A 13,097-nucleotide genomic window follows, 5' to 3' on the forward strand; every position below is an offset into this window, starting at 1 on the left:
GGAAGGACAGGTCCATATCGTCACTTCTTAGCTCACACCTGAGAACCATCATGTCGTCCTCACCTCCTTCTCCTCACTTTGTGGGAAGACATCAGGCCTTACACCAGTTAGCATTGACATGCTACAGACTGCTAACAGCTGAGTTCACATGTAAACAATGTGGCCATGGTTACATGTAGGATCTCCAGACAAACACAGGAGCAAAAATAGTAAAAATATCACTGAAGCCACAAAAAGTTTGGTGTCCATGACCAACAAATGAGCCAAATAAAGAAATGATCTACTCCAAATACAAAAATTACGAAAAAGAGACAAAAAAAAAAAAGACAAGAAATGGACAAAAAAAGAGAGAGCTGCTGCAAAAGGCAGCCATAGCCAACAGGGCGGCGCCTAGCTCTGTTTCTGACTGTATGATGATCCATAATAGGAATACTTGAGTCCAGATCAATGTGAGAGATGACAAATGTCCACATAAAAGTTATGTGGGTGATTTAATCAGTTAATATGTGAGTAAAGCAGGGTCACATTATCTGATGGCTACGCTGTTGTCTCCTTACAGCATGTTCTTAAATAGTTGTTTTTTTAAATTATAGCCACAACGCTCATTTTAAATTTTTACCTATTTATTCAACATGTTTAGAGGGATTACATTACATGACGATCGTGAAGATAAGTATATAGATAAACTAAAACGTAAATTTAAAAGGATTTATACATGTATCTCATGAGAGCAGGCACAGCAAACTACATATTTGAAACAGTTCATATAGACTTTTACATAAAATGTAGCTCTTAGCAAACTATGATTATAGTACATATTTCCTTTAAAAGTCGCCTGATCTAATGTAGGGTTTTCAGTTCCTGGGTTATGAAGCTGTATATACGATGGTTTCTCCTTTATCAGTAGGAAGCCATCACAAGCGGTGCTTACTCGTGGGTAGCAAATAAAGCAACATCAATCAACTGCTTTGGATAAATTACACACAATGTCTACAGATTTTGCAAACGTTTACCCCAGATGAATCTTTGAGAACGACATTTACGTAACTCAACTTCTCCTCCTCTTTTTTGAACAATGCACACATAGCCAATGCCCGTCATCGCCCCTGCGGTCACATTTTCCGATGGTCACAGGTTTCAGTGCAGCACCGTTCAGACATCTAGCGGCATGTAATTGTTTATTTCGTCCACTAGATGTCACAGTTGTGTCGTGTAGCACCGCTGAAGGAACAGAAGTACAAGGGAAATTTTAGAAGACAATTCATGTGTTTTACTGTCTTCTTACAGTGAATAAATGCTGGAGGAACTGTGAATATGTCAGCTCCCTCCATGTGCCAATCATCACACGTTTCCAGACCTTCAAAACATTTTATTGCTCCATTCATCCCTTGTGGCAAGTGTTTGCAAGTTTAAATGAAGGTAAACTACCGGGATAGATTACAGATAAACTGCAGTGCGCATGTTTCGTTTCAACATAAAGTTGTCCTCTTTTTGCTCCTTTTAAGTTCAAAAGTTAATTTGATGAAAGAAAAAGATGCATGGAGCTATTTTTTTTCTAGGAGGAACTAAAAACGGGAATTTCTTCAGAGGCTTCTAATCAAACTTTCTCAAGTCACACAAAAATTGCCCCTCGATGTCGACTGTTGTCAACCAGGGGATGCAACTTTTTAGAACATTTTCCAGCCAGGTTGAGATGCCGGAGATTATCAACCATGCTTTTACTGAGCTGTTCGTGCTGCACAAAGTGTGATCAGTGAGACCAAGGAGTTGAAAATGCTGACATAGCACGATGCATGTTCACTATCAGGGGGTGTGGCAGGGGCAGTTTCCTGTCAGGAAAGAGGGTGCACAATGAATGGTATTTATGCATTTATATATAATTTTCAGTAAAAAAAAAAAAAAATCATCTATGATAAAAAAAAAAGAACAAATGCACTTTGAGAATTCGAAGTTAATTGTACTTTTTCTCTAATAGTCTATGGCGAGATGCAAGGATGGCTGTAACAAATGTGCACTATGAGACTCTTCACAGCCTTGAAGATGAAGGTCTTCTAGATCCCTCCAATAGCATCCACCTCTTCTGTGTCCAGCATGTTTCCTTTCCGCTTCTGCAAAGGGACCTTGATGTCTCCAGGGTGGATTGGGATAATCACTCCCTAAGAACAGAACAACAACTGTGGACAGTGGGACTCCTCCAGAATCCCACAGATACACTGAACTTGGCACTGGTACTAAGTAAGTACAATTTCCAGGAGCACCTTGTACTCTGTGTTGTAGTTCTGAGTAGCATTGCTTGTATATCTCGAAAAAAGAGAATATCATGAAAAAGTTTGATTTTTTGGTCACTCATTTCTATATTGTAAATCTATCTACGGCACACAGAGTGAAATTCTTGAAGCATCTATTTTTTTTTTTAAAGTTGATTATTATGGCTCACAGATAATGAAACCCCCAAATTCAGTGTCTCAAAGCACTGAAAAAAGTAAAACTTTGCTGTTGTTCATTTAATGTATAAATTCACATTATATGGACTCAAAAAATCGTTTTCAGATTTAAACTATATTTTCAGGTTTGTACTTCTGACTGAATCAATATTTTTTATTTCGTTTCAATATGAGTTTGCAATTTGACATCAAAATGAAATGACTCATTCAATCAACCTGAACGGATCAGGTGTTGATCGTTTCGCGCATGCGTGTTCCGGAAAACGAAACCTGAGGATCTGACGGGAACGGCCGAGTCCATCTTCAGCCTCTGCAACTCCTGGGTGGAGGGAAACTTTGTTTCAGGTAATAAAAGACAAAAATGCGTTTTTAGACTGTGACATCAACCATGGTTTTATCGCCCCGTTCATCTATTAAACCGCCCTTTGGGTCGTCTGCCATGGTATCACCAGGCTGTCTTGTTGAACTCAGCTTGCTAGCTTATAGCCCACGACAAATAAGCTATAATTTTTCGACAGTGCACGTTCAATCCCTGTTTAAATTACTGGTTAACTTAGTATGCATTTTTGAGTCTTTTCAAATGTTTGACGGCGTAACGTGTTAGTACTGTGAACGGGAGCCATGAGGGGTGTAGCGGTTTATAGAGTGACCGTGTTAACGAGTAACCTGTAGCCGAACGCGGGTTTTTCGCCGGCACACTGCTTGGTATGGACCTCGCCTCTATATTTAGTTATCTTTATTAATGAGAAAAATGAGAAAAAAAATGAGAAAATGTACTTATTCCCATTTCTTTTTAAATGTAACATTAAAGGAGGAGGCAGCCACCAGATAATTTTCAACGCTGTTGTGACTGCAGCGCATTTGGCCGGAAGTCACTATTTATTACGGGCACTCTTTGATCCGAAACACCGGTGTATGCTCTACAGCAGGGATGTCCAACTCGTGCCATGGAGGGCCAAGAGGCTGCAGGTTTTCTTTCCAACCAAGAACTCCACCAGCTGATTCCACTGATTAGCCCCTGCTCTCTGCTTGAAGGTGAGGTACCCAATGGAATCAGCTGGTGGAGTTCTTGGTTGGAAAGAAAACCTGCAGCCTCTTGGCCCTCCATGGCACAAGTTGGACATTCCTGCTCTACAGCGTGAGCTCGTCAACCGTGAAGTACAAGTTTGGACGAGTTGAACAACACGTGGAGTGCCAGTAGGTGCGTGCAAATAAAACTACAGAGACTAACCCGCTTCTGGGTTATGTGTGTGTATGTTTATGGAGAGAGATTATGTGCGCGCTTGTAAGTGTCAGGATGGAGGCATTGTCCCTTTTCGATGACAATGCCAAAACTATCAGAGCTTTCTATCTTTATTAACTTGCCCATATTTTCGGGGTACTAGCTGTCTTCTAAAAAAAAAAAGAAAAAAACAACAACTAAATAATCAATGATATTTTATGTAAGTGTGAAATAGCTCTTTTCCAAAGGTGTCTGTATGGCTTCAGCTAAAGTTAACTTACATTTTTTTTTTTTTTTTTTATTTATCTTGCAGTGCAACATCTGAAAAGCTTCCAGACTTGTCCATTGTGGTAAGTTAGTTGTTAATACCTTATAAAAATGTAATTTATCATTCACTGCCCAAATAATCGTTTGTCCAAAACTTACTATGGATAGTTTTACAGGGTCTTGCTAATTCTCACTAGGTTTGTATTTTACACAATGACTGCAGGATGTGCGCTTGAAATATACTATATTTTTGCATTTTATGTATTTACAATATATCCATTCTCAACATAAAGCCTAAACATATGTATAACCAGTTTACATTACATGTTAATGGTTCCCAATTTGTATCTAGCACCTACTAAGTGTGTTGGCTTATTAATAACAAGAGAATATTGTTTCCTTTTTCAAGGAAATTAGCTGCTCTGAGGCCTGTCCTCATAACTTGTGGTAAGTTCCTTCACAATATCATGAGAACATTTTTAATTAATTGGACACTTAATTTGACCCAATAATAGCACTGGCTCAAATGAAATCTGACAAATTGATTTGGCAGTTTCCAGGTCTATTCTATAAACTTAAGGTATGGAAGGAAGTCTTGTTTTATGTGTGATGACTGTGTGTTTGCTTAAAACTTTTGAATGTGCCGCTGTCTTTTCCAGGACCCTCTTGAAATAGAGATTTTTAATCTCAATTAGTTTTCGTGGTAGATAAAAAAATGTAAATATAAAACTTATGGCGTTGTTACCCCAACAAATTAAAAATATCTCTTGTTTTTTTCTCTTGTATTTCATGTTGCATCAGTTATCCATGCATGTGGAAATGTAAAGACTGTGACGACTCATTGTCAAGAGGATCTGAACTTCTGAAACACTATAAACTTTACCATCTGCATTATTGGCGGGGCAATCCTTACCCCTGTGTTTATTGGAAAGCTCTACTAACGCACCTAAGTAAATATCATCCTTCTCAACAATCATCACAGAAAGAAAGCTCATCAAAAAAGACAACATTCAATTAAAAATGTCCAATATGGCTATTAAGGTAATTTTAAAACAAATTCAATTTCAGGATAGGGTCAATCTTATTCCCTTGAACATGGAAAGTTAATTAAAAACTGGTCAATGTCCACATTATTTTCACACAGACATTTGTGCCTGCACAGGGCCCTTCATCTCCCACTCCGCTGTGATATAGTGAGCAGCTGTGTTGGCAACTTGGGGACTTTTTTTTTTTCTTTTCAAAAAAAGCAACTAGTGATTTTTATGTGAAATAATTCAACTTATTACTTTTTTCTTTTCAGGTTTGAATGTCACACCATCTTAAAAATACAGCCAGGACCATAATATACATGCTGGTGTCTACTTTATGTACAAATTTGTTGCTTTGCATCAATTTCATTGGTGATGTCCTTATTTTCAGGTGGTCAGCTGTGATTGTAGCTGTGAAAAATATATGTTTTCAAGCTTCATCTTGGATGCACTTCTGTTTTTGTTTTATAGATCAATGCTGAGTTTATGAGAATAAAAACAGTTCCCTTGGGGACTAAGTTACTGGCACAGTTGGACCAGCACTCCAAACTATTGGAGGTTATCAGGCGGAAGGGGGGAGCTGTAAGACAGAAGATGTCTGGTGTCTTACAGCTTTTGGATGAGGTATCTATGAAGGGGTTTCTTGTCTGAGGAATGCTAAATATTTATTTTTTGTTTGTGATTGTACTGAATACCATTTTTTGAATCAGACTTTGGACATCAACACAAGAAGAGAGCCTATCTTCACATTTCTGATGATGTACCTGGGGGAACCTGTTGAGCATTTGATCAAAGAATATCAGGTAAGGGCATCTCACTCACATATAGGGAAGAGGTTTTAACCTGGAGTGCAAAAAGTTTTTTTATACAGTATGTTTAGGTTTCATTAAAAATGGCTCTTGTGCATATATACACATGAATATATACAAGGTCTTTGATCTCTCAAGCCTCAGTGTTACAGTCATACTCAGTTTATGAGACTTGCTCATTATGCAAAAATGAAAGATTTGGACCGTAGCATGAATGGGCTATGACTGTAGAGGTGATATTTGTGATTTGAATAAATCATATTTTATTGTCATGGCTTGAACTCTAAGAACAAAAAGAACTCATAAGCAGATGTATCAAAAAACACCAGGCATAAGGAAAGATCTCAACAAAACACATTGTTAGCAAACTATGTTTATAGAGGGAGCACTGCACAGTGAAACAAAGGAACAAAATCTAGGACAGGGTTTGTACAGGTCCTTGAAATCCTTGAAAATGCTTATTTTTTCATGTTGTGTTTTCAAGGTTTGAAAGTACTTGATTTTCTATTCAAGTGCTTGAGAATGCTTGAATTTATAATCGTATATAACTCACTACTCAGCTTCCTAACTCAACAGATCGATCAAATAGAGAGAAATAAAATAAATTGTGGGGGAAAAAAAATGTTCCATCTGATGGGCTCGCGGGTGTAACATAACTGGTCTGTTTATATGTGCGTTGTGACGTCTCCCCCATGAGGATTGTTCCTTAAACAGCAAGCCGGGAGGCATGACCGTTGGCTGGAGAAAGAAAAATACAAATTTTGGATTAAATGTAGCGCAAATCCCCGTGCAGCATACTGCAGTGTATGTAAAAAGGAGATTGCAGTGGAAGCTATGGGCAAGTCGGCACTCGCCAGCCACGAGAGGTACCCTGGAAGCCCTACATGTTAAATAGCCAATTAGCCTGCTACCTGTTGAAGCTAACCACCTTTTTATGCTTCATGCTAGGCATGAGTGATGAAGGCAGTGTCCCATTTAACATAAAGGTAGTGTTGCCCGGGGGTGTTTGTCGGGGCAGGTTATAAAATAACTGCGGTCAGGCGGTGACAGGTTTTGTCTACAAATACCGGGTCGTGCCTGGTCTGAGCATACGGCCGCGGCGGAGTGGGAGGCTCGCCCTGTACATACGAAGGAACGAAACGGCGTTTCTCATTGAGACCCGGCACAGATGAACAACGGTCATGTGATAACCTGCCGGTTAGATGGCTTGTTTGTGCTAAAGCCGCGCTACCGGCTTGGTTTATTATAAGCGTCTGAGATGTGGCTATCTTACTCATTGTTTGAGAATAAGAAAAACCATAGAACTGGATACAAAAAAAGTAGGGCTGGGTTAAAAAAAAATCGATTCTCAAAAATAAAAACGATCCTCATCTTCAAAATTTGACATCGATCGATCTTTTAATCAAAAGAAAATATTCCCTTTCTTGGCCGGATTTCAGTTTTGGACTGCAGGTGCTCCACACAGAATATTCCGTTCCTGCAAGTCAGTGTGGGATATATAGTCATACCCTATCTGTGTATAACTGACAGCGAGTTTTTGTAGGGTTATATGAAGTAGATATCTGCCCAAGATGCATCTGGATCAGCGCGTCTCCTCACGCTCTCCTTCATTAGGAGATCACAACTTTGGCATGCAGCAGTCTTAGCGTAACAGATTTTACTTAGCATTAGTTATGTTTGATCAGAACTGCAGAGAGACAGCGTCAAACCACCTGTTTCAGTGTTTTTGTCCTGCTGCAACATGACGTCTGTGTCAGATTATGAGAAAACGCTGTCAATCATCCTCCTCATCAGCTGACGCTTGCGCGAGCTACTGCTAATGTGCTCGCGCTAAATGATAAGCTCCATGTGTTGAACGCTGGTGTTTTTAACGGGTGGTTGTTTGTTACAAGGTGTTCAGATTAATTCTGAAGGTCTGGACAGGAGATATGACTTCACTGTTTGTCTTCAGACTGATCCACTGAGAGCTGTCAGCTGCTTCATTAACATACACGGTGTTGGGAAGGGTGCGTTTAATTTGTTCTCCCAGTCTGCCCTGTTTGTGGACCATCTACTGTGGAGGGATGTTGTTTTCACAAAGGAGGGAGCTGCATTAAAAAAATTGTTGTAATATAATAAATATAATATAAATCCTCATAATACTCCTAATACTCTTAGTTTAAAAGATAATGATACCAGTTTCGTCAGCAAGTGATGAGAATCAGTTCTTTGAGAAGTAGTAAAAAGACAAGAATCAGGAAAAAAATGTTTTTTTTTGTAAATACGAGTCTTCTCTGTGAAGTTGTGAACAAATGTGCTGTTCAACACAATGAAATTGCTGTTTTGTGTGCGCATCAATTTCTTAACATTATGAAATTAACAACCGCTCACAGTACTTGAAAAGTTTGAAAATTGACCTTGAAGCTCCTTGAAAAGTACTTGAATTTGACCATGAAAAATCTGTATGAACCCTGCTAGGAACAAAATCTGGCAACAAGACAAGGGAAGACATAAGGGTTAAGGCAATGAGGTGATTGGGAGTGAGGAGACGGCTGGGGAAGCACAATCAGGGATCAGGTGTGGCAGTGCCAGGCAGGAAACAAAATCTACAGAAATAAGAAAAGACTTGTGAACTTTCAAAATAAAACTTAACACTTTAACAAGACATGAAACAAGAACAAAAGGGGGAACTTGACTGAAGAAAAAGCAGGATGATGACTGATGAATTAAAATACCTGGAGATGAAAGGCAAAAAGTTGCACACATTTTTACCTCCGCCAAGGAGGTTATGTTTTTGGGAGGGTCTGTCCGTCTGTCTGTGAGTCTGTGAACAAAATAACTCAAGAAGTTATGGATGGATCTTGATGAAGTTTTCAGGAAATGTTCAGCATGGAAAAAAGGAAGAACTGATTCGATTTTGGTGTTGATCCGGATCAGCGTCTGGCCACTATGACGAAAATGTGATTTTTGTGAATAACTACTGATATAAAATAGATATCATTATGAATCCGTTTGCTAATGGAGTGTTTTTATGGTCAAGGAATCTAAATATGTACATCAAATAAAGGTAGGAGTAATATTTATAGTAAAAATCATAATATGGTCGAGGACTGTGGTGCTGGCAGAGGTATGTGCTCTCTGAGTGCTTTTCTAGTTAGTGCTGCAACTTTTCTGAAGGTGAATCTTGCATCTCGTACCACAATGTGCTCTATGGTGCACAAGAGAAAATTGTGCTTGGGTCATTTGACTGATCACTGTAAATACAGTGCATACCACTACAGTGGATACCACATTCATTTTAAGTTAAATCTTGGTATAAAAGTGACCACTGTAGCCATATATAAAATGGGAACACATTAGAATCTTTGAATGTTTTTTTTTTTTTTTTTGGCAGGATATTCCAGAAAATTAGGCTGAAAAGCTGAAGCAGACTACCATGGCCATCTTGATCACAGGATGGGAGAGTCCACTCCACCCAGCCAAAGACATCAAGATAATCATTGAAGGAACAGAGGTTGTCAATAATTTGCCCTCAGTTGCAGCAGCTTTTACCATGATCTTCAGGCTCATGTACACACTTAATCTGAAGTATCCAAAGAAATTGGAATCCACCTTTGAGTTTTTGCAAAAAGTCTTGATGGATCTTGATTGCAAAAAGATGAGCCCGAGAGTTGACAAAAACTGTGCAGCCAGCTGTACAGCTCAGACTAGGCTAAGTTTAGTTGCACTGACTCACTACATTGTTTTGTTTCTACTGGTGGTTTAATTTTGTGTAGATCTATTTCCAGTTGAAAATTCAAGCAGTTCAAAGTACGAGGGGTTGATGCTGGAGGTTCCAGTCACATTACAAGACAAGACAAGACAAGACAAGACATACTTTATTAATCCCCGGAGGGAAATTCAAGTTGTTTTGGCACTCTTCCAAGCAAAGAATTGTACACTCTGATGGCTGCAGGGAGGAATGATCTTCGGTACCTCTCGGTCCTGCAGCGCACAGAGGTAAGACGTCCAGAACTGCTGCTGATCCTCTGGACTATGATGTTGTGAAGTGGGTGATCAGAGTGACGGATGATGGCCTCCACTTTCTTCTGTGTATACCTTTCCACCACAGCCTCCAGTGAGTCCAAACTGGATCCAACCACGGAGCTAGCTCTCTTCACCAGTTTTTCCAGTCGCCTCTTGTCCTTCTGCTTTAAACTATTTCCCCAGCATACTGCACCATAAAACAAAGCACTGGCTACCACGGACTGATAAAACATCTGCAGCAGCTTTCCACAGACATCAATTGATCTGAGCTTCCTTAAGAAAAAGAGACGGCTCTGCCCCTTCTTAAAGAGTGCATCTGTATTAAGGGACCAGTCCAACTTGTTGTCCAGATGTACACCAAGATATTTGTAGGTTGACACCACCTCCACGTCCACCCCATGGATGTTAACTGGCTGATGGCAGAGCCCAGACTTTCGGAAATCCACAATCATTTCCTTTGTTTTTGAGGTGTTCAGTAGGAGACAATTTCTATGACTCCAGTCACAGAAAGCTTTTATCAGATCCCTGTATTCAGATTCCTGTCCATTTTGGATACACGCCACAATAGCAGTGTCATCTGAGTATTTTTGGATGTGGCAGGACTCAGAGTTGTATTTGAAGTCTGCAGTATAAAGTGTGAATAGGAATGGAGCCAGAACAGTTCCTTGTGGAGCCCCCGTGCTGCTCATGACCGTCCCAGAGACGCAGTTTCCCAACCTGACAAACTGTGGCCTCTCTGTGAGATAGTCTGTGATCCAGGAGACAAAGGATGGGTTCACTCCTATGTCTTTGAGCTTATCTCTCAATAACATGGGCTTGATGGTGTTAAATGCACTTGAAAAATCAAAGAACATAATTCTTACATAGGTGCCAGGTTCTTCTAGATAGCACAGGGCACGGTGGAGCATGTATATAACTGCATCATCCACTCCAATATGATTTCTATATGCAAACTGCAGAGGTTCTAGTGTGTCTTTGACCTCAAGTCTCAACAGACGTAAAAGCAGCCTCTCAAAGGTTTTCATAACATGTGAGGTGAGGGCAACTGGTCTGTAGTCGTTAAGTTCAGCTGGGCATTTGAGTTTTGGTACCGGCACAATACAAGATGTTTTCCACAGAGCCGGGACCTGACCCAACTGTAGACTCAGGTTGAAGTTCCTCTGAAGGGGTTCACACAATTGGGCAGCACAGTCCTTAAGCAGTCTTGGACACACACCATCTGGACCAGCAGCCTTCCCTGAGCACAGTCTTCCTAACTCTAACCTCACTCCTAAAGCTGTGACAGACGGTGACGGTGGAAGAGGCACAGGTGTAAGAGGGGATGTAGCAGGAGTGGTGGAGAGACACAGATGTGTAGAAGGAGCAGCAGTAGAAGAGGAAGTGGTCGCTGTGTCAAACTTGTTGAAGAACTGGTTGAATTCATTAGCACGTTCAACATCACCCACAATTGGCTGCCTTGTCTTTGTGTTATAGCCAGAGATGTTGTTGATTCCTCTCCACACCTCCCGCATGTTATTATTTTGTAGTTTTCTCTCAATGTTCTTTTTATATTTCACCTTAGCCTCCCTTAATCTCCTCTTCAGCACTTTTTGCACCAGTTTGAGCCGTTCTTTGTCGCCATCTCTAAAGGCTTCCTTTTTCTGATTGAGGATATCCTTGATGTCACTTGTGATCCAGGGTTTGTTATTGGGGAAACGGAGTACAGTCTTTGATGGTATGATATTGTCTTTACAGAAGTTGATGTATTCAGTAAAACAGTCAACCTGTTTATCAATATCTATACTATTTTCATCTGTTTCTAACAATACATTCCAGTCTGTGCACTCAAAGCAGTCTCTCAGAGCCTCACTGGCCTCAGGTGTCCATTTTCTAACTGTTACAGTAGTTGCATGCTGCCTCAATAAGCAGGATCTGTAACAAGACTGAAGTAAAACCAGATTGTGATCCGACCTGCCCAGTGGTGGTAATGCAGTGGCACTGTATGCATCTTTGACGTTGGCATATAGAAGATCAAGTGTTCTGTTCACTCTGGTTGGGCAATTAACAAACTGTTTAAATCCAGTGAGATAAGAGGAGAGGCTAACATGGTTAAAGTCTCCAGATATTATTATGAGAGCCTCAGGATGTTGAGTCTGTAGCCTGGCAACAGTTTCTTGGATAACATCACATGGAACTTCAGCAGTTGCTTTGGGTGGAATGTACACGAGGATTGTTATTATATGACTGAATTCTCTGGGAAGGTAATATGGCCTCATCCCAACTGCCAACAGTTCAATGTCCGGACAACACATCTTCACCTTGACTGTAGTATGATCAGGATTACACCATCTCTGATTGATGTATAAAACCAGTCCTCCACCTTTTGACTTGCCACTAGCTTTGGTGTCTCTGTCCAGACGTATCAGCGTGAAGCCAGGGATATCCACACAAGAATCAGAGATGTTTTGACTCAACCTCAGTAAAGCACATGAGGCTGCACTCACGGTATACATTTTGTGTCTTCACCAGTATCTCTAGTTCATCCTTTTTGTTGGGCAGAGAGTTGACATTCCCAATGATGACTGAAGGAAGAAAGGGCTTGTATCTCCATCTCCTGGCCTTTAACTTTGCACCAGCACGACATCCTCGGAAAGGCTTCTTTATCTCTGCATGCATCTCTTCTTTACTGCATGTTCGTTGCAATTGTAAGTTGTAGTGAGGAGGGGGTCTCCCCGGGTTAGAAGGGTCGAAAACACGACTCAAAACAGCTCGTTGCCGTCACACTGCACGTTTATTGCTTGCAGGAGAGATCAGACATCCTTCATGTGATCCTCTAAGCACACTTTTGTGAGGGTAAAACAAAAAGTCCAACAGCATGTCGATCCCGGGAAAACTCGAAGTGTGTGTGTTACGTCGTTACGTCTATACATCACCATGGTAACCCAAAAGCATTTAAAGACACACTACACAGAGAGGCGATCATTACATATCCCCCCCCCCTTAAAAAATGGCACGTCCCCGGGCCATAAAAGGAAAATGTCCACTACTTCCTTCACAGTGTGAGTAACTATAAAGATAACAAAAATACCACATACATCAAATGCATCACATCCTGCAGGTTACTATGCATAGACAGTTTTTCTTATTTCCTTTTCTCTAGGAACAATTTCAAAACAAACAAATAGACAGTGACAAAAAACCCAACAGGATTTAGAATACCATGACCTATCAATTTAACCTGCAACAAACACAGCTTTGTCTTGAACACAAAAAACTAGACCCTGGGGCCTGAGGTAACATACGAGCAAGCTGCAACAGCCTGTCTAACCTAAAGCTACTTGAG

The 13,097-nt window shown here is 40.4% G+C and overlaps 1 long non-coding RNA gene across 2 annotated transcripts; it reads left to right on the plus strand.

Annotated features, from left to right (window-relative positions):
• Positions 1-2,701: 2,701 nt before the first annotated feature.
• On the plus strand, positions 2,702-12,417 carry LOC141786303 (uncharacterized). Of its 2 annotated transcripts, none has more exons than XR_012597659.1 (6): positions 2,702-2,789; positions 3,980-4,016; positions 4,343-4,380; positions 5,433-5,585; positions 5,672-5,764; positions 9,144-12,417. It is a non-coding gene; the product is annotated as an uncharacterized LOC141786303 (long non-coding RNA). The 2 variants fall into 2 exon arrangements; XR_012597660.1 differs by lacking the exon at positions 2,702-2,789 and adding an exon at positions 3,523-3,645.
• Positions 12,418-13,097: the final 680 nt, after the last annotated feature.

The sequence above is a fragment of the Halichoeres trimaculatus genome, unplaced genomic scaffold (assembly GCF_033239565.1).
Source record: "Halichoeres trimaculatus isolate MK-OKI-2021-1 unplaced genomic scaffold, fHalTri1.1 fHalTri1_scaffold_25, whole genome shotgun sequence".
NCBI classification, from domain to species: domain Eukaryota; kingdom Metazoa; phylum Chordata; class Actinopteri; order Labriformes; family Labridae; genus Halichoeres; species Halichoeres trimaculatus.